This window comes from Hyposmocoma kahamanoa, unplaced genomic scaffold (genome assembly GCF_003589595.1).
Source record: "Hyposmocoma kahamanoa isolate Upper Pololo Valley unplaced genomic scaffold, ASM358959v1 202, whole genome shotgun sequence".
Classification (NCBI taxonomy): domain Eukaryota; kingdom Metazoa; phylum Arthropoda; class Insecta; order Lepidoptera; family Cosmopterigidae; genus Hyposmocoma; species Hyposmocoma kahamanoa.
In genome coordinates, this window is record NW_020653726.1 from 10,619,537 (window position 1) to 10,639,345 (window position 19,809).

Sequence of the window (19,809 nt, forward strand, 5' to 3'; positions counted from 1 at the left end):
ATCGATTATTTTAAATCAAACTGTCATCAAAATCAAAATGTATAAAAATGTTTAATTTTAGCGTCAACAACGTAAAGTGATAAATGCAACGTCAGTTCTACGAGTATGTCGTTGATGTCTTTTTCATGCAATTAAAAACATTATATTCGTTTTAGCGTTTGTTGGTAATTAGGTTAAACTAAGCAATACTCTTTGTGGTAAACTTACTGAACATTTGCACTTTAAGTGCTATATGCTGTACGTATAGATATTTTATTTAGCTTGTAACGTTAGATACAGATACGTAAACATAATAATATTACCTAGCTCGTAAATATAGAAGGGTTTATGCGTGTTAATGTGTAATATTAGGAAAATACGCATTGCGGTGGTACGTTTGGCTCATTTACATGACTGTTTTATTATAATATTATAACGGTTTCAAGCCCTCCTTGACAAATTATACATACACATGTATCTTGGTACGTATTCACATACTTATGATGAAACGTTTCGTTACGTCAAAGTGCCACTCCCAACCTCACTTAAATATTGGTATGGATTTGGAACTGGGTCAAACCTGTGGACCTTGCGTGTATGATATGCCACATGATGCAGCTGAACTCCGTTAGGACATAGCGCTTTATTGCCTAGTGACATGTCGCACATTAACAATGTGGGAATTTTAATCAGGTTCGCCAGCCTGCTTGGGCAGCATGAGTGTCGATTGTGTAGCTCCATGTGTGAAATGAGATTCCACTTTAGTAGAGCCTTCCGATTCTGAATAGTGGCAGGGAGGTGGCGCGCATGCGCGGGAGGGCGCTGGCATCGCGCTCACGGCAGTCCCGTGCGCGTCTTCGAGCCCGCATCACATGCCTCGCGTCAGCGCTATTGTCTGACGCAGGGGCAGAATCGAACTGAATGAAATACACTCTACTACCACGACCACTGATTCCAGTCTTCGTATATGAGTGTTATAATAGTTGTTTTAGTGATAACCGAGAGTGGTGTTGCCCTGGGCCAAGAGCCGGTAAACAACCGGTCCAGATAGGGAAGCTGCGTCGGCTCACGCCCGACTACAGTGGAATGCGGCAATTTTAACTACTGCAGACCACGGGACCCCATTTACGAATAGGGACCGATCACTACTGGGCCCTATAGAGGTAAGTTGCTCCATATCTGCAACCTTTACAAATAGTGTGATTCAGTTGAATTCGAAAAGAGGTGTAAAAGATTCTTTGGAGTGGGGAAAATGAATACAAAATGACTGAAACAACGTCTATATTTTCTACGTCATCATACTATCATTATATATTAATTATTTAACCGGTATGAACACATTGTTTTATCATAATACTATATCGATGAACAATTAAAATCCCATTAGTTGTAGCTTAAACCATAGCATAATTTGATTTAACAGCCTATTGTTAAAGAAACACGTTATTGTATTTTATCACATAAAGAAACGATTTTCAATTTCAATTTTGATATTAGTAGAATGATGCATTGATATTAATGTGGATATATCAAAATCAATACAATACATGTTCTTTATAGAATTTATTTCTTACGTAAAATTATACTTAACATCAGAACTGAACGTGAGAACTCTACATAAATAAAACCAAAAGTATATCTTATTGTAAGGCGCACAATTTTGGAACATCATTGAACTTACATTCAAAGACTTATATAGGGACATATATTCAGCAATTAATAGTCGTAACCGCATTTCAAGATCTTAGTGTTGCGAAATGTTCGTAATGTCAGAGCAGGTACCTACATAGATTAAGTAAGATCACTTTCTTTTCACCCATCGAACATTGCCACCAAGATGCTATTCAAAAAGACAACTCTCGCCTCAATTCTCACGATTTGTCGATCCACTGAGAGTCAAAATACAAAATCCCATTGTTATATTTTTATGCTCTCTACTTATGTGGTCTCTTTTTGGGTCTCAATTTCGGTTTTACGAATAAGAATTGTTTCTTTACGAAGCGAGGTAAGCCTTAAATGAACTTCTTTAGGTATGTTTTGAGCTTTTTACTTCGATTACGCGAAGCGTCAGAAATTGATAACTAAATAAATAAACTTTGTGCCTATAACATGTAAATGTATTCACAATAAAACGATAAAGTCCGTAGTGTAGTCATTTCAGCATCGAGATAAGCCTACCTACTTTTTGTTGATAAAAGAAAGTATGTATTCAATGAAGTAGGTACTTATATGTTGTGTACCTAGTAATGTGGATGATTATACTTGTAACGAGGGTAAAGAAAGTATAAGCTTTTTTTCAGAATTAACAGTTGATAGAGCAAAATACTCATGTATGTAGGTAGTTCACTAGATGCTTCAATGTGCGTGGGAGCATATACAAGCTTTAAGTGTATTAATGCATAGACTGTGGGCGGTGATCTTATTACACAGAAACTTTTTATTTTATACAAGAAATGCACAAAATATTTAAATACTTTCTTTTTCTACACACTCTTCTACACACATTTACCTCTATCATTCTCGGACTAGTGTTCACTACGCAATGTCCGTGGCTATTTTTGTTATTTAAAATTTAAGGTATATTATCGTGTAATTATTAAATAATATTTCTCGAATATTAAATAATATTGCATGACAAAAAAATCGAATACTTAAGTAACAAAAAGTGCCACGGAAATTGGATGGTGAACACTAGTCCGAGAATGACCACCTGTGCGGTGTGAAGTATATTAATTTAATTGATTTAGTAGTTCAATGTAAAGTACTGTAACCAAGTATACAAATAATATTCAAATAACGAATACAATTTTTTAATCCAAAAACGAAATTTTTATATTTTTTGTTATGAAATCAAATAAAATAATAAATACTACAAATAAACATTTTACTATCTTACTAATTTATTTGCATTCAGAGAAACATTTTTTTTTTGCTGCTGTTACGGTTTTCTGCACATAACCCACCTGGGCGGATACCACCGCTCTACCCATTTCTACCGCAAAGTAGGACTACTCTGTTCCAGATTTACTGGTAGGGAGGGCCAGCGTAATCACAAGCTCAGTTCTGATTTATTTTCCACGACCGGCAACTCATTTGATATTTAAAATACATCCTAAGTAACCGCTGCTCGTGAGATGGACCGTTTCACTGTTATCTTATCAGTTTGTAGCAACAATAACAAAACATTCTTTATGACATTTTGACTAATGGCATGAGTCTTCAAAACAAATGCGTTTATTCAAGTAGGTAATAATCGACCCAATTTACGGAAAGTAGGTCCGGTTATACGTTAGAGGATGAAAAAAAAAAATAGTCTGAGGGTTATACAATTCACTTATGTGTTCATCCCATCACACGGTTCGCCATTTTCACTTTAAAAAAACAATATTCACGAAATGAATGAGGGCTTTTCGGTCTCCTTTCCATTATACGTATTGTGGCTGACCCTTCAGTTCAATCCTTTTATTGTGGATCATGCGGAACGGTACTTGATGAGCTCCAATTGTGTCCTCGTCCTAAATCACAATCCTCAAATAATACAAGTGGAACTTCAATTTCTTGACGAAGAGATAGCCGTGTTACAGATTAATATGAATAACTTTCGCAACGTCGAATAACGACAAATTCGCCAGTATATTTCAACAAAGTGTAATTTTATGTTTGAATCTTTGTTGATTTTTGCTAAAACTCTCACGCTTTTTTGGAAGGTATTTCCGCGCATGAGTATCGATCGGATGGAACCCCTCGACGGGACACAACATATAACATGGATCATTTATGAAAATTGACTTTTAAAATTGAGATGGACAGAAGCCGGTTTTTTGTTAACTAAATAACAAAATAGTATTTTAAAATTTTCAATGTTTCTTACATTGTAACGAATGAAATGAATAAATAATAATAGCACATGCACTCATAGCCCCGCACTAGGGAAACCCTGTACTGCGAGTGCCATGGACACACTTAGACAACCACAAATTACACCCTAACTCGCGAGAGAAATAAATGTAGGCTATACAAATATTTCTCCCGGCCCGGGGATTGAACCCGGGACCTGTGCGTGGCAGTCCAGCATGGTAGGTCGTTCGGTCACGGAGGCAGTTAATCTAAAATTGTATCTAATCTAAAATATTCATGGTACCTTCGATACATTCTTTTTTTATAATATCAAGTGACGAGACGAACATGTTGTGAGCCTGATGGTAAGCTACACGCCTGTCCATAACATTTACAGTGCCACTCAGTGCTTTAAATCGCAAAGATCAAAGGGGCACAGCCACTGCGCCGGTCACCCTGAGCATAAGATGATAAGTCTCTTGTGCCTGTAATTTCACCAGCACCCTTACCTGGTAGTAATGCTGAGATTACTGTGCAGAAATGGGTAAGGTGGCAGTACTTCCCTGAACGAACTCTTTCACAAGGAGCTACTAAATTCATATTCATATTGGAAGTTAAGAAATGTGATGAATCGTTTACCTTTCTTTCGACATTTCAAAGTATTTCGATAAAGTCTGACCTGTTAAACAAGCTTCCATCGTACAGAATTCCTGTTTGTTTCTGCACATTTCCTGAGGGTCAGGTCAATATGTGTATAGATGGCTGCTCGTCTGCCTTTCACAGTACCTCAGGGGTCTGTCATCTCCGCTACTCTATTCTTGCTGCACGCTAACGATCTGATGCTGAGCAGACAGACGACAGCACAGTAATGGAGAGCTATGTGTCAAATGCCCGTTAACAGTAAAAAAATCCGGCGTAAACAACAGGCGATGATCACATTGTTGAAATTGAGCCTGAAAATGGCTTCAGACTGGGAAGATGCAAATAGGATCAGGTTCAAAGCCACCAAAACACAGACGAGTCTTTTTTCGGCTAAACGGAGTGTTCTCCACTTAGCTCCGGCTTTTCGAGATGTGTCCGTGTCGATAAGTAACCATCTTCGGCTATTTGATTTGGGCTTACCATCCAACTTCAACTACAGTCGCTATATCGAATCCTTGGCAAAATCTTTTTCAGAGTCAGACGATACTTCACATCAGAACAGATTTTAGTTCTTTGTATTTTTCAAAATCAGTTCGATAAAAATCCTACTGAATGGGCAACGCTTACATGTCATTAAAGTAGACAACATATACGATCGAGGTTCGAGAATATTGAATCCAAGAAACTACCTAGTAATTTTGTGAGATCTTAAACATGTTTTTAGGAGTGTAAGGACTAACTTTTTGCGTCTACTCGTACATCCTTATTTCGGGATGCAGTGTATATGTATTAATAAGTAAGTATTTATTGTTAAAACTGTTTACGTTACCCTAGGTTTTGCTAGCTTTAATAAACGTTACTCCCATAAAAGATTAACAAAAGCTAGCAAATACAACGTACTATTCTTTGAGAGTTCTCTAATTAAAATCCATTATAAAAATACAGCGTTGTTTTCGCTAGAGTTAAATTTTATTCGGGTCTCATGGTTACCGCAGTGAAGAGAAGTAACGAGGCGTGGCGCGGCAGCGTGTCCGTCCGCCACGACAGTCACCCCGTCGCTTGCCTAGCGCAGCGCTGGGGCTAGGGGGAATCGCCCACAAGGATTAAGATTCACGCCACGTATCTGCGGCATATGTGACCGGCCTTAACAACAATCTCTTTCTATTATCGACGACCTACTAAAACACTGCAGCCACTAATTAATTGTTAATTTGAAAGGAGTAGCGGTCTAATGAATTTCTAATTTAATATGGTTTTATATCAATACGGCGATCTAAATGTAACTAGGACTTGGAGGTAGTAGTCCAATATTTTCCCTGACTAAATGCTCTAAACATACCAGTGCACTTTAAAATAAACTTTACTTTTTTTTAAAATAAGGTAAAGACTACTTACTACTTGTCTTGCTACTGGAAGTATTCGTAAAGAATGTAGGTCACATACAGGTGTGCGCGGATCTATGAGATGGGCAAGCAAAGCAACCCCCAACATTTTAGGAATCTTCCATACCTAAAACCGTAGCACCCTATGACACGGAAAAGATACAGCGTGATATGAAATCATTGCAATTTGCTACGATACTAACAATCAATGTTTACAATAACGCCTCGATAAAATAGAGGCAGCGTAGCAGTAGCAAGCTTAGCGAGGTCTGAAAGGAAGGCCTCAATAAAGAAAGTATACACTCAATACCATTACATGTACTTTAGGTCTGGTAGGCAAAAATTTGAACTTAGTAAAGTTAAAATTGAACGTATTGTTTTTCGCTACCCGTACCCATGAAAAAGACTGACGCGGATTTGTCATATGTCACGGCGTGGACTACTGAAATCACGAAACGCGTCAGAGGTTTACAAAATAATAGTATATCTTATCTCGTGTGACAGACACACATAGTAGCAGTAAAGCTCCTTATGAAAGAGTTCGTCCAGTGAAGTACTGCCACTTTATTTCTGCCGCCAAGCAATGTCAGCATTACTGTGTTCCAGTTTTGAAGGGTAAGGGTGCTGGTGAAATTACAGTGTGACGGGCGCAGTGGCCAGTGACGCAGTGGCGCAGTGCCACTCAAAATCTTTAAATCGCAAAGATCTCACTCAGGAGCACTGCCACTGCGCCCGTCATCCTGAGACATAAGTTGACAAGTCTCATGTGCCTGCAATTTTACCATTACCCTTCAAAACCAGAATACAGTAATGCTCACATTACTGCTTAGCGGCAAATATAGGTATGGTGGCAGTGCTTCCCCAAATGAAATCTTTCACAAGGAGCTCTACTGGTGGTAAATAATATATTAGAAGCATAAAAATCACTTAGAAACCTGTATGAGAGCCTCGTGTTCGTGTTAGGATTCGCCTTATGACGGATCACCAGGCCCTCGCTTCTATACCTGGCCTTAAAAAAATGGCCGAGTCGTGTCTTCAAATTTAAGTTTCGAAGGGGGAAGGTCGCCGGAAAGAAGATGGTCACGCTATTCAACTGCCCTTCGCAAATTTAGTGGATGAAAATAATACTTGAATGGCAATAACTTTACATTTATCTAATTCTAATCAATTTACTTAAAAAAAGACATAGTTTCATACTTCTAAAAAGGTTTTAAAGTAAAACCTCAATTATCGAGTACATAGCCAAAGATGGCCTCAGTAAACAAAGTAAAAGTAGTAAAATACTACTAAAATACTATCTAAGTACATGTGTGTTACAAAAGTATTGTCTAATATACTACTAACTGCAGAGTCGTGAATAGTTTGGATGGCGTAAAAATTTACTAAGTTTTTAGGCGGATCTTTTTTCTCATCAAAAAAAGAGAGAGAAAAGAAAAATTGACATCATTACGATTGTTCAGAGTTTAGCTCCCACGGCACGGGCGGCGTTGTAATAATAACCTTAAGGAATCCAGGGGGAGCCCTTTCGTTAACCGTGTTGTTTTTACATAAAGCCGCTCGCATGCTAATGCCTTTAATTTTACGTTTTTGGCATCGATTTTTGGCATTCTACGTCATGTGGGGACTTCAATATACCGAGCTAAGACACTACGACTATGTGTTTAGAAATACATATACATAGAAGTAATTCGAATTGTTACAATAAAGTAACATGTGGTCAATTGTACTTTAGTAACAAATAACACCATTTCATCTCGTAATTTAATTTCACTGCTTCCGTGGCCGAACGTACAGTGCTGGTCAACCACACAGAGGTCCCGGATTCGATTCCCGGGCCGAAAGAAACATTTGTATGGCCTACATTTATTTCTCTCCTGAGTTTGGGTGTAATTTGTGGTGATCTGTGTGTGTATCCATGGCACCCGCGACACAGGGCTTCCCTAGAGCGGGGCTGTGAGTGTGTGCGTTTTTAACACAAATTACACAAATTAAACACATATTATCTAAAGAGTATGCATTTCCTAAAGTAATTTTGAGGAATTTTAATGAATGTTAAAAGCAGGTACTTATTATTTTAAAAGTTGTGCTTGATACAAAATTGGGGTGACCTATTATTCGAAAGTAGAGCAATTGACTCGAACCTATAATTTTTAGAGCAATTACAATGTCGCAATAGTATAGCATCGTGTATAGTTTAATATCCACCAACATTAATGAACCTTTTCAAGTTCGTAACATTGTCGGTAAAATTATTAAAATGTTTTAGGAATCCACGAAGGCAACATGGAACATACGCTACGTGTATTACGAACTTGCATAACTTGTTAGTAGGACGCCGGTCTAGCGAGTAGTTTAGTGTAATTCATTTACGATCATTTTTTTCTATTTTCATAGTTTGTTACTAGCTTTTATTTTCACATTCCTTGTTCAAAACGTAGTGTAACCTCATATATTGATGCGTTTTTTTTAGATATTAGTGGTGTACTTTTACAAAACTTTAAAATTCGTAGTATATTTTCAATCCTCTATGTGTCCTACATGGTGATAACCAGCCTTTAAAACTTATGCATGGATACAAAGTACGAGTATGTATTGTGCTTCTTCTACGAACATCAATAGAATCTATGCCGCCATGAGCAGTCGGTAGTCGGTACAAGCGTCCATTGTGGAGGACCTATTGCCAGCTATTTATGCGCTTAGGCTGGACGAGACGTACGCCACGCCTTCGTGAATGCATAAATAAAGCCGCTATACCGATACTGTAGTCATGCAGAGTAACCTCGAGTTCATTTGAAATATAAAGAACCGCTTAAATTGTAAACTCCATCATTTGAAGACGCACATTAGAGTGCATTATCGAGGAACGCTAGTGGCAAAATTTGGATCGTAAGCAGGAGCTAGTAGGCGGAGTGTTTGCTGAAGGACAGTTCTAATGAGGATCGGTGAAAGGTCCCCTTAGCAAATCACAACCGCACACTTATATGTTGTTCTCTCCATTGCTACAGCCACTACTGAGGTATACCTTTATAAGTGTTTTCACAAAGAATAGACACTCAAAGTTCTTAACACAGCGTACTAATTATACTTATGAATGTAGGAAAGTACATCTTAAAATCCATTCATTATTTTCTTCAATGGTTTTAAAAGATGGAAAAATTGTCTCGTGGATTTTTAGTTTAAAAAAATTAGAGACAATGAACCGTATTGAAAATAATACGAAAATACTGTAGCTTTACATTCCGTAAATGGTTGTAGAATATTACGGTAAACTATGGAGTACACGTAATTCAAAACATTGACATTAATTGTACATCAATTTTATACAAAACTATTATAATAACAAGTGATTATTAATAATTTACGAAAATAGAAGACAACATTTTTTAATTCAACTTCTATGAAATTCTTGAAAGTTGTATCTATGTACGAGCGGACTCCAGGTTTCTGTCCCAAGAGCGGTCTCTATCAAATATATGAAAATTTAGTATGACATACTAGCTATCTAGTTTTATGTATATACACAATCAATTTTGCTATTCTAATAAATTATATCAAAAGTCGGTTTTTTAACTTGCTCTACATATATACATAGGAATGTTATGTTACATACAACAAAAATATTTATTGCACATAGTTATTCTAAATAAAGGTCTGTATAACTGTTCGGTGTTCAAGCGTCTTACATAATTGCAATTGACGTGTGGTCAGAGTGGAGCGGTGGCGAAGCTTGGCGCTTGGCACACGGGATAAACCTGCCGGACGGGCGCAGTTCGACGCCCGAGCACTTGTCGCTCTGATCATGTTTTATCTCCGCCTTCTCGTATCAACGCTACCACGACCTTGAACACATTATTGAAGGGTTCAACGCTTAACGCATTTTAGTACCTTCATGTACTAAATGATGCCAAAATTTGAATGAGTTGAATAACTGAGCGATTCGATTGTGACATGCATCGATAAAATGATGTCAGAATTGGCGCAGAACACGAAAGTCAATACTATAACATCGTATCAAATTGTAAAACATGTGTTACATACTCTATCCAAATAAATAGTCTTAAATGTAATAAAGTAATTCGTTGAATCTATAAAAATTTATTAAATATGTAAGAATATATTGAGCCACATGTTTCTGCAAGTTATCCCTCTGTTTAGCCACCTGTCACCGGTAGGTATCACCTGGTGGTTATTTTATGCCGCACAACTACACACGTCTTCGATATAGTTCTTACTGAATAGTTCGTTTTGTTAACTGTGCTGATTTAATAATTTGACTGTGTAAAGACGCCATGTGCCGAAGCGGACCGTTGCCGACGACGCCCGCGGGAAAAATTTGCCCGGCCCGCAGCTTGCGCTGTTTGCACTCAATAAGACGCTGCACAGAGTCACCGAAGCAAAGTTATTCTTCCATGCTTTTATACGATTACATTACATTTCTGCATTAATTTTAGATCTTGTGGTATTTCTTTGTTCGCTCTTTTTTATACAGAAGATTTTTTTAAACACAAAATAATAATAATTCTTTATTGCACAAATAAATGACATTGAAAATTACAAGTTACATAATGTCTGGCCTCAGAGCAAGAAAAGCAAGCGAATGCAAAGTTTAACTTATTTATTAAACGACACTCATATTTCTTATTTCATTTGAGTATAAGTGGGGCGACACTTGAGTTAAGATTGATATCTTTGGATCTCGTTCTTAGGGTACATACGATGCGAGCCAAAAACGAGGAGTAACCGGAAGAGAGCCCTCACCTAAAGAAACACATATCACTGTTGATGGATGACCTTCCGTACATTTACCTCAGGCTCGCTACCTAATGGTCTGTGTATCTGCGCTACGTACAACGGAAATCTGTTTGTTTCTTTTGTTTGTCTGTAAGTGATAAATTCAAATGTTTCCGAGTCAGTCGCTTTTCTCTCAGTAAGGGGAAAGTTATAAATCGATATTATTTTCAGCTTTATCTTGTTTGTATTCAATTTTAGGAATTTGGTTTAGGCGCTAAGCTTTAGGGATAGAATGTGAAGAATTTGTTGCATCTTGGTATTTATGTATAACTTCATCACTATAAACTATGTGAACGTTTAATACCCATTCGTACATACCCAGCAATAAAAAAATCATAAATACCTATCTATGTTTAAGGTTCAACTGAGTTAAGAGCTACCAAAAACTTTAGTAGCGTTGTACAAACTGGCTGAATGGAGGAAAAAAATTGACCGTTTCACCAAAAAATAAAAAAAATCTGTTTTGGATTTATAAACAAAATGTCGATGCAAAATATCTGTTCACAAACTCCTTATTCAAAGTCGTCTTTGTGTCAAATCATCGGCAATAATTACAAGCCATAACTACCATTTTATGATATAAATAAACAATAAGTTGCTTATAATTATTATTTCAGTAAATGTAACGTTGCAGTCCCCATTACGTGTTAGCCGTACTTACACATGCAATTTGAGTAATTAGGTATGTTATTACGATATCGTTTGCTAACATTTGAGTCGACGAGCGTTTAACAATACCAAAATAATAAATAGAATGTTTTATTTACAGACAGTGAGAATGGATTATAGGAAGGACATCGATTAATAAATGTATTATTAAATTATATACTAAACGATTATTAAATTAGGTACTCTATAAACATCGTTACGGATTTACATAGCACACCTATACCTATAACAGGTATAAGTACAAAACAATAGGTACAAATAAATAACATTTAGAACTTGCGAGTCTAATGTCAATTTTAGTAGCAGTAGAGCTCCTTAGGAAAGAGTTCGTCCAGGGAAGTACAGTACTGCCACCTTACCTATTTCTGCCGCCAAACAGAAATGTCAGCGTTTTGAAGGGTAAGGGTGCTGGTGATATAGGCACATGGGACTTGTCAACTTATGTCTCGGGGCGACGGGCGCTGTTTGCGATTTAAAGCTCTGAGTGGCACTGCAACTGTTATGAACAGGCGTGTAGCTTACCATCAGGCGCACGACTTGTTCGTCCCGTCACTTGACATTATAAAAAAAAAGTTGCGCCGTATAAAAGCTTTTAAGTTTTTAGTGTGTTAAATATTTATTAATATGCTATATAAATCTATTTAGAAGATCAATATTAAACTCAAATTAAATCCATATATTATATAGGGACGCCTCTACTTAGAAGAGGATTATTGCCATAGACAATCGCACTTACCCAATACGAGCGGAGTTATGATTATAGAATAATCTGCCCGGATTCAATAACAAGTAAACTACATTCCAAATGTTTTCCGAGTCATTTGCGCATTGTACGCACCTTCATTTAGATCCATAAGATTTAGTCTCAGATAATAATAATTTATCCACGTGTTATTCTATTAATATTCCGTTTGCGAGGCACACAGACAATGGAGTGAAACTTTTTTATTACAATAACAATATGGGGCCGATAAGTTGGCGCGTATCGCTGTTTAGCCCGGAGTTTTCTCATATCGGGTGTTCCGCCAGGCCCCGCAACTTACACCGAGAAACTTCACCTTAATTAACTCTTCCTACCTAGACAAGGGTTGTTTCTACTCGCCTACCCGTTTATTACCACTGTGCAAGGGCGACAGATATCAGAGTTGCTGCAATTATTCGTGTCCTTATTTTAATAATGCTTGTATTAAATTACCTGGTGTTTTGGTGTCGATAAGTTTTTCTGTCTGATTATCAAATAATATCTCGAATACATCGAGTTTCTGGTTATATACTCGATGCTCGAATACTACTTATATATCCTGAATCGTTTTATATGTAAAATTTTTCTCCTTGGAATAAAAACAATTGTTATTTTTGCCACGTCATCAAAAGTTAACCAATTTTGAAGTGAAAAGCATTAAAGACCTTTAACCTGTGAATTTATAAAATAGTAGTATTCTGAAGGAATATGGCTCAATTTACTCCGTGCCACTCAGCGGGATAATTACTTTTCAGCATTTCTAAACTCTCTCTCCGCTTTTCAGTGCCGAGCAGAGTACCTGTGCTTCTTTATCGCGATTCCAAATGTAGTAAGCAAGCACATTGCCACTAGACAAATATTTTAACAATCAATGGAAAGCTTTTGTTATTGAAATTGATATGTTAATTTCATTATATCACACCAAAAATGAGGTGTGTAATTTTAACAAAAACTACAAAAGAAAACTACTCCTTAAACTACACAATACACACTCAAAGACAAAGACTTGTACACTAGTACATGGATATTGTTACTCAAAGACAATAAAAAACTTTAACGTGTGCTACGATTTTATTACAATAATGAGTTTGGAAAAATGTAGGTGATCAAAAAGAGAAATTGTCAGTTAACCACAAGCACGTTAGAAACAACTAGAGGCTGAAATTACAGAAGTTACGCTCATAACCATGTATTCCGTGCTTTCCTTCTACTATGTATTGACGACAAACTGTGAATGTTTAAAGAAGAATTTAATAGTTATTTTTAAGTACGTATCATAACACGCAAAAACAAAAACAAAATTTTACTGTCTGACTCCACATCGCCTTTTTTTTTTTTTTTTTTTTTTTGACGGGGGTTAAATCTTTATGGATACCCCTGAGCCCAGTGAAACTGAGGGGTTATGTGGGGACTCTCTCCAGACTGGAGGGCTGACTCCACATCGCCTCATATTAATGCCAATCATTGTATAGAAGCAAGAAACATTTTATTGACATCAGTAACCGCCGACGAATTTACACAATCTACGGGAAAACGATATAGTTTATGTTACATTGCATTCAAACATGTTTTGTATGATTGTTAAGTTGTATGTTGTATAAATGAAATAAAAAGTAATAATAAAAAACACATTCTCTATTTCACGATACTTGGAAAAGGGACCTCGGTAGCGTGGCACTTATCACCGTGACGACTCACTGCGGGGCGGCAGCGGCGGTTGATGGACTGCGAAACCCGCGATCATGAGCCCTAAATCTACGAGAGAAGTTTGACAGCTCGCTTAGTGCCCTAGTCGGGGCAGTGCGGTTGCTGTCTGGCTTGCAATATCGCCCCGAATTCAGTGCTATACGAAGCTCTACCTCTGTTTAATACTTAAAAACGATGAATTATTAGAGAATATACAAAATATTTTTCACTTATTTAATTGAAAATTTTGCGTTTAAAATACATTTACAAATACATTCATACTAACATAGGCTATAAGATTTTGTAACTAACACACTATGGACATGGTCTGAAATAAATGAAATTATTATTATTATTATTATAAAATATTTAAATAAATAATGCACTAGCAAAACCCTGTATCGCGGGTGCAATGGACACATACAAAGTTAGCCACAAATTACACCCAAACTCAGAAGAGAAATAAATAAGGGCCGTATAAATATTTCTCCCGGCCCGGGAATCGTACCCGGGATCTCTGCTTGGCAGATCAGTATGGTAACGGTTCGGCCACGGAGGCCAATTTCAAGCTTATAATAATAATAATTTAAACTGCCTCTATGGCGTGGCGTAAGTTATAACTTATAATTTATAAAATTAATTTGTAATAAATTATTCGTAAAAAACGTTCATTTTGATTTTTTTGGCAGAACAAAACCGGCGACAAATCGTTAACACGCATTTCATAAGCGGGCTCATAGAAAATGCAATCAAACAAATTAAAGGCGCTTGTAGTCGGCGCCGCAAAAACCCTCGGCGAATTGTCGCGTCGCTCGGTCGACACGAAAGCCCACTGCAAATTCATCACGGCACATAAATAATCTACAAGCACGCAATAACAAACATAACCGTGAGTTATATTGAAATATGTACATAAGTTCTAAAGCTGATAAATGTATACACAAGTATACCTATACTTTATGCCCCAAGTCTTTTGTTAGCCTTTGTTTACTAATTGCGTGACAAATCCATATTTGATTAAACAAAATGCTTTAAATGAAACATTTAACAAGCACGTAATAATGAACACACGAACTATAAAAAAAAACGTGTTTTGCTTCTGCAACCTTAAGCGGAGAATTTAGTGAAAACTGACTGTAGTTACACAGTAGTTAGATAAGAAAGTCATCAATAATGTTGTTTGTTCCTAATGGTCTGCCTTTGTCACAAAACAATTCGCTTGGAATTCTATTCAATTTGCACCAACATCCATTACATTCGACATCATCCCTGATTGAGTGTAGCTAAGTCAATGCTTGCATAGATAGTTGTTAGGGCCTAAGACGTCCCGTTTTTACGGGATTTGTCCCGTTCTCATTCAAGCTCACTTCTCTGCCATGTTTTCCCGTCCCGCTAGTTTTTATTTTCACTCGGCTAGATAAATGTGATCAACTTGATGAGATTACCGAGAATCTGAGTAGTTTTTCTTGGTTGTTACTTCAACATTAATCAATAATTAATGTTTATGATTATGATGATTTGTCACTTGGTTCTATCGTCTTAAGTATTTTTTTAGGCTACCAAGTGATGGCCCGAACAAGTCTGTAGCAGTTGCGTGCCACCATAGATATAGAAATATCTATGAGTGCCACTCACATCTTTAAATCGCAAAGATCTGAGTTATAATAAAGATCAAAGTTGACAAGTCTGTACTGTAATTTCACCCTTACCCTTGAAAACCGGAACGCAGTAATGTTCACATTAATACTTACGCCTTACTTATAGCGGCAGCAATAGGTAAGGCGAGAGTTCTTCTCTGGACGAACTCTTTTAAAAGGAAATCTACTGCTTCTGAGAGAAGTAAAGAGTGAGTAAATAATTACATATGTAATTTAATTCGTTTATTAATGTCGTGTACTTTGGAGCACTTAGTCTGCGCGTCGGATGAAAGGTTTCAGGTCACGCAAATAGGTTAATGGCCGCCTAAAAAACTCTTTGAAGGAAGCATAATCAAAGAAAAATACAGCAGTCTTTTGAGTGGGTCGGTTTGAATGGCCGAGGAGCTCACCTCCACTCGGAAGTGCCGCTGATTCACCGTTTCGAATTGAAAGGGAATTAGCTTTTAATATCCACTCGTAATATTCATAAATAGGTCACGACATCTTTACTTCATTACTTTTGCGTGAATATACTGTTACCTACGCAATAGGTAAGTAGAAGTTTTATCGAAAAAAGGTCAAATGTCCATGAACTTGCCCTTTAAATTTGTGCGTTATATTCACATCAACTTATGCTATCATTATAATATTGTGAAAGTTATACCGTTAAACCGTGGCGAATAAATTAGTCCGATTCTTGCTAGCCGTCGCGTCTCTCGGCTGACTGGAGGGTTTACTGAGAGGAGAAGGAATTAACCCGCTCAGATCACCGATACGGATAACTGCTAGAGCGGATTTCGATTACAAATCTCTAGTGAGCAAATAAATTAACTCAAAAAGTCAGAATCTGATAAGACCGTTAACAAATAGTATATAATAATAAATATAAATAAATTCACAAACGTATCATTTCCCAACGAAATTAAGACTATTTTTTGTTTATTCAATGGAAATTAATTGAAACTGTTTTTTCGTATCTAAATTGCATATAATAAATATGTTTTTTTTTTCATACAAACAAACCTTTCGGGCTCCATGACGGCCGACTGTTTAGTTAAATTTGATACAATCTCAAATGGCTTTGGTTGATTACGTATAACAGTGAATGTGTTGAACCAAGCACTTTGGAAAAAATATATCGTAAAATTGAGGATATACAATATAAGGCCAATATAAGGTATGAAAACACGATTCCTGAAAATGTTCACGCTAGAAAAAAAGCACAAATTTACCTCAAAATTTTACAAGAAACCGCTGTATTCAATAGGTACTCTACATATACCAACATTTTTTTTATATTAACTAAACTAAATAGAACACGTATAGTATACTACGATATACATTTTTCAAATGGCTTTAACTGCGCTTGTAAAAAAAATAAATTCTGAAATAAAGTCCCTGCGGCTCGCCGCCGGCGCTCGACCAGAGCAAAATGAACTGTATTAGTATGAGTAGTATCGACTCTTAATAATTTCGTTTATTCAGTATCAATGTACTTGTACAATGCTGTAGGTGTACCTATACCATAACGTCGCCTATTGAAATAATAAAAAAGAACCCAGTCTCCATAATATTTTCTGTAATGACCAATCGTCATGGCGTGGCCCATTGCTACGGAAAAAGAGGACGAGGTTAGAAAGCTAGTGTAGTATATTTTTGGTATCGCGTACGGTGTAGCATGCAACAGTTACAACACGAGCCTTGGGCCCAGTCATTACTTGCCTTCATGTACAGTTATTAATGTCGTAACGTCTTTACACCGCATTGGTTGTTAGTTTGTCGAGCTATTGCCCAGCAGACCTTAACATTATCAGGTAAGTAAGAAGGTACTACTTACAATGCATTCATACTCTCTTATACTAATTGAAAGCATATACATTGCAAAGCAACAACGATTAGACAACATTAAGGTAACATTGAAATGTCAGTTCATTTGAAAAGTCACACATTTTTTATTCCTGTAGGAAATGTAGAAAGTGAAATTATCTATGAATTGTAGTTTTGTATGGAAAACAGTTATAATATCGTCAGACTTTGTTAATTCGTAAATCAAAACTTGTATCAACGTTGTTAACGTTCTTATTTTCTTAATGCTATAGCAGTTATAGGTGAGACAACATGCATTGTAGGTCTTCACCTATATCTGCAATAGCATTCAGTTCTTCGTTTTGTAATATTAAATACCTAATTGAATGTTGTAATGTATACAGTGTTGGTGAACTGAATAAATAAATAAATCAATAAATAAGCACGTGTTTCTTACAAGGTATGCTTTTACGCCACAAAGTCCACTGTGATCCAATATAAGTTCAAGATTTCATAACGTCAAGTTTTGTAAACCTTTTTCTTATTTCACAAAACAAACACGTTTTCATTTTATGTTATTTATTTAAGTGTATCTATATATATGTGCTATATCTTGGTAAATTTATGATACACGTAAAATCTAAACATGATTAGTTTTTAGTCACACCAAAATTCGTATAAGCAGCCTAAGTTATTCCGCAGTATTTTATTTACTTGCAATACACGTTCTTCACGCGATTGTGTTATTTAAAAAGTCTCTTTTATGTGTTGTGAGGATATTGACTGCTCAAAACAGGTTCGTTTACAGTTATTTTATTGAATTAAAATGATATGAAACAGGATCAGAGTCCATCTTGGAATTTGTAAACAGATAGTATATCTATGGAAATAACTTTTGTGTGTTGGGTTGCAATACATTAAGTACAATCGATCTCGCATTATTATGATTTAAGATTTTAACCAGGTTATTCTCCTTTGTATTTTGCTAGGTGTTTACCTCTTTTAATCGCTGCATATTATCTGGATCCGGGAGAACCCATATCAATAGTATCGCATCAAGAATAACGTAAACTTTCGTTATTCCTGTGAGGGGCGTAAGGAATTACCCGCAACGAGCAATGCGTAAAATTGCGATCGTATAGCACCGCCGAGCGTATAATATTAGGTAGGGCAAGTTCTGATTAAACCGTAAAAGAGATTGGTTCTCGGCTGAGTGCTTTATCGTTGGCGTTATGTTGGCAATTTGGTGTCGTCGTTCGTCGCTCGGCGTACGGATGGAGAAGTATAACCTAATGACAGGCATGCCGCAATTTCAGAGCTTCGCGTATGTAGAAACTTACTTTCAGAGGGAACATTTCGTAAAGTGTTAAGAAAAGTACGTTTGTAAAACATAGAACACAGAAAAAATGCATTTAAATTAAAATTTATTTATCCTATAAACAATATTGTAATCACCTTACAGTTCCATTTAATCAATAAATTTAAAAAAAGTATTTTTTTAAACATTACTAAGGACTTCGTTATAAATTCTTCACCGTCGTTTTGCTTATTTTTTCAGCACTCTACGTTACATACGTGGCTTATTAAACAAATATGTAAGTACGCTTCATACAATATAAAACTTGGAATTAGGTAGTAACCTAATTCCAAGTAGCTAAGCAGCGCACTTATTTATGACAAAAGGTGCACAATAAATGTACCTCGTTAACTTAATTTCCAGACGTTTCGATAAATTGCACAGAATACTATAGCATGAAGAAGAAGAAGAAAAAGAAGAAGACTACAACACAATTTTTCCTAACGAGTTCTAAGATAAAATTGATATAATGTACACACCTCTATTTATTAGGTAAATGTATGATAAATACCACTTAAGACTGTAAGTTGCATACCCAGTTTGAAAGGTTTTTTTCCAACATCCTGCGTAACTAGTATATTTTAATATACATATGACGGAGTGTATGAGAGTTGACCCACGGTAAAAACAGGCCAGATAAAACAGGTGGCGGTTGATATACGTGCCTGCATTGGCGAGCGCGCGAAGCGGCGACGAGGACACTGCAGCTGCCCGCAACTTGCTGTTCCTCACATCCACATCACATATCCCTATAGGATAACTTGTGTATGTAGTTATCTCGTTATACAAAAAGTAGAGTTTCATATCCGATGATCGACTCAAATAAACTAAAATATGGCGATGTTACATGGAATACATAAACGCAACTGTTATGGAACGCCTTTTACAACGATAATTATAATTTCCTTACCCCATTGTTCACATCATTAAGGCATTAACATTGTTCAAACAATAATGTGAAAATAAATATCGCACAACACGTCGCAAATTTGTTTTCATTTTGACGTCTGTTCAGGTTTTATTAGAGTAATGGAAAAGTAATGTCGAGTAACTGATAAATTCAACATGAATTTTTTCCGTCGATATCTGTCCACGTATTTACCAGTAAGTTGAGCGTAACAAGGTGGGTACAGTAAGGTACGTATCTTTAAATGTTTACTCTCTTAACTTGGTTTCATCAAAACATGCAGGATAGGCACCGCACACACGCACACAGAGTTACGTGGAATACGGTGTTTAAAACAAACATTAGGGCGGACTCCACGAGTTGGTTTACTCTTC

At 36.5% G+C, this 19,809-nt stretch overlaps 1 protein-coding gene across 5 annotated transcripts in view; it reads left to right on the plus strand.

The window, feature by feature from the left end:
- Nucleotides 1-825: 825 nt before the first annotated feature.
- The window catches only part of LOC113227055 (protein turtle-like), a 77,912-nt gene continuing 58,928 nt past the window's right edge, over nt 826-19,809 (plus strand). For all 5 annotated transcript variants that reach the window (XR_003310170.1, XM_026459924.1, XM_026459925.1 and 2 more), the window contains exon 1: nt 826-1,142. The gene's annotated coding sequence lies outside the window, so the exon portion shown is untranslated. The remainder of the gene's footprint in view (nt 1,143-19,809) is intronic.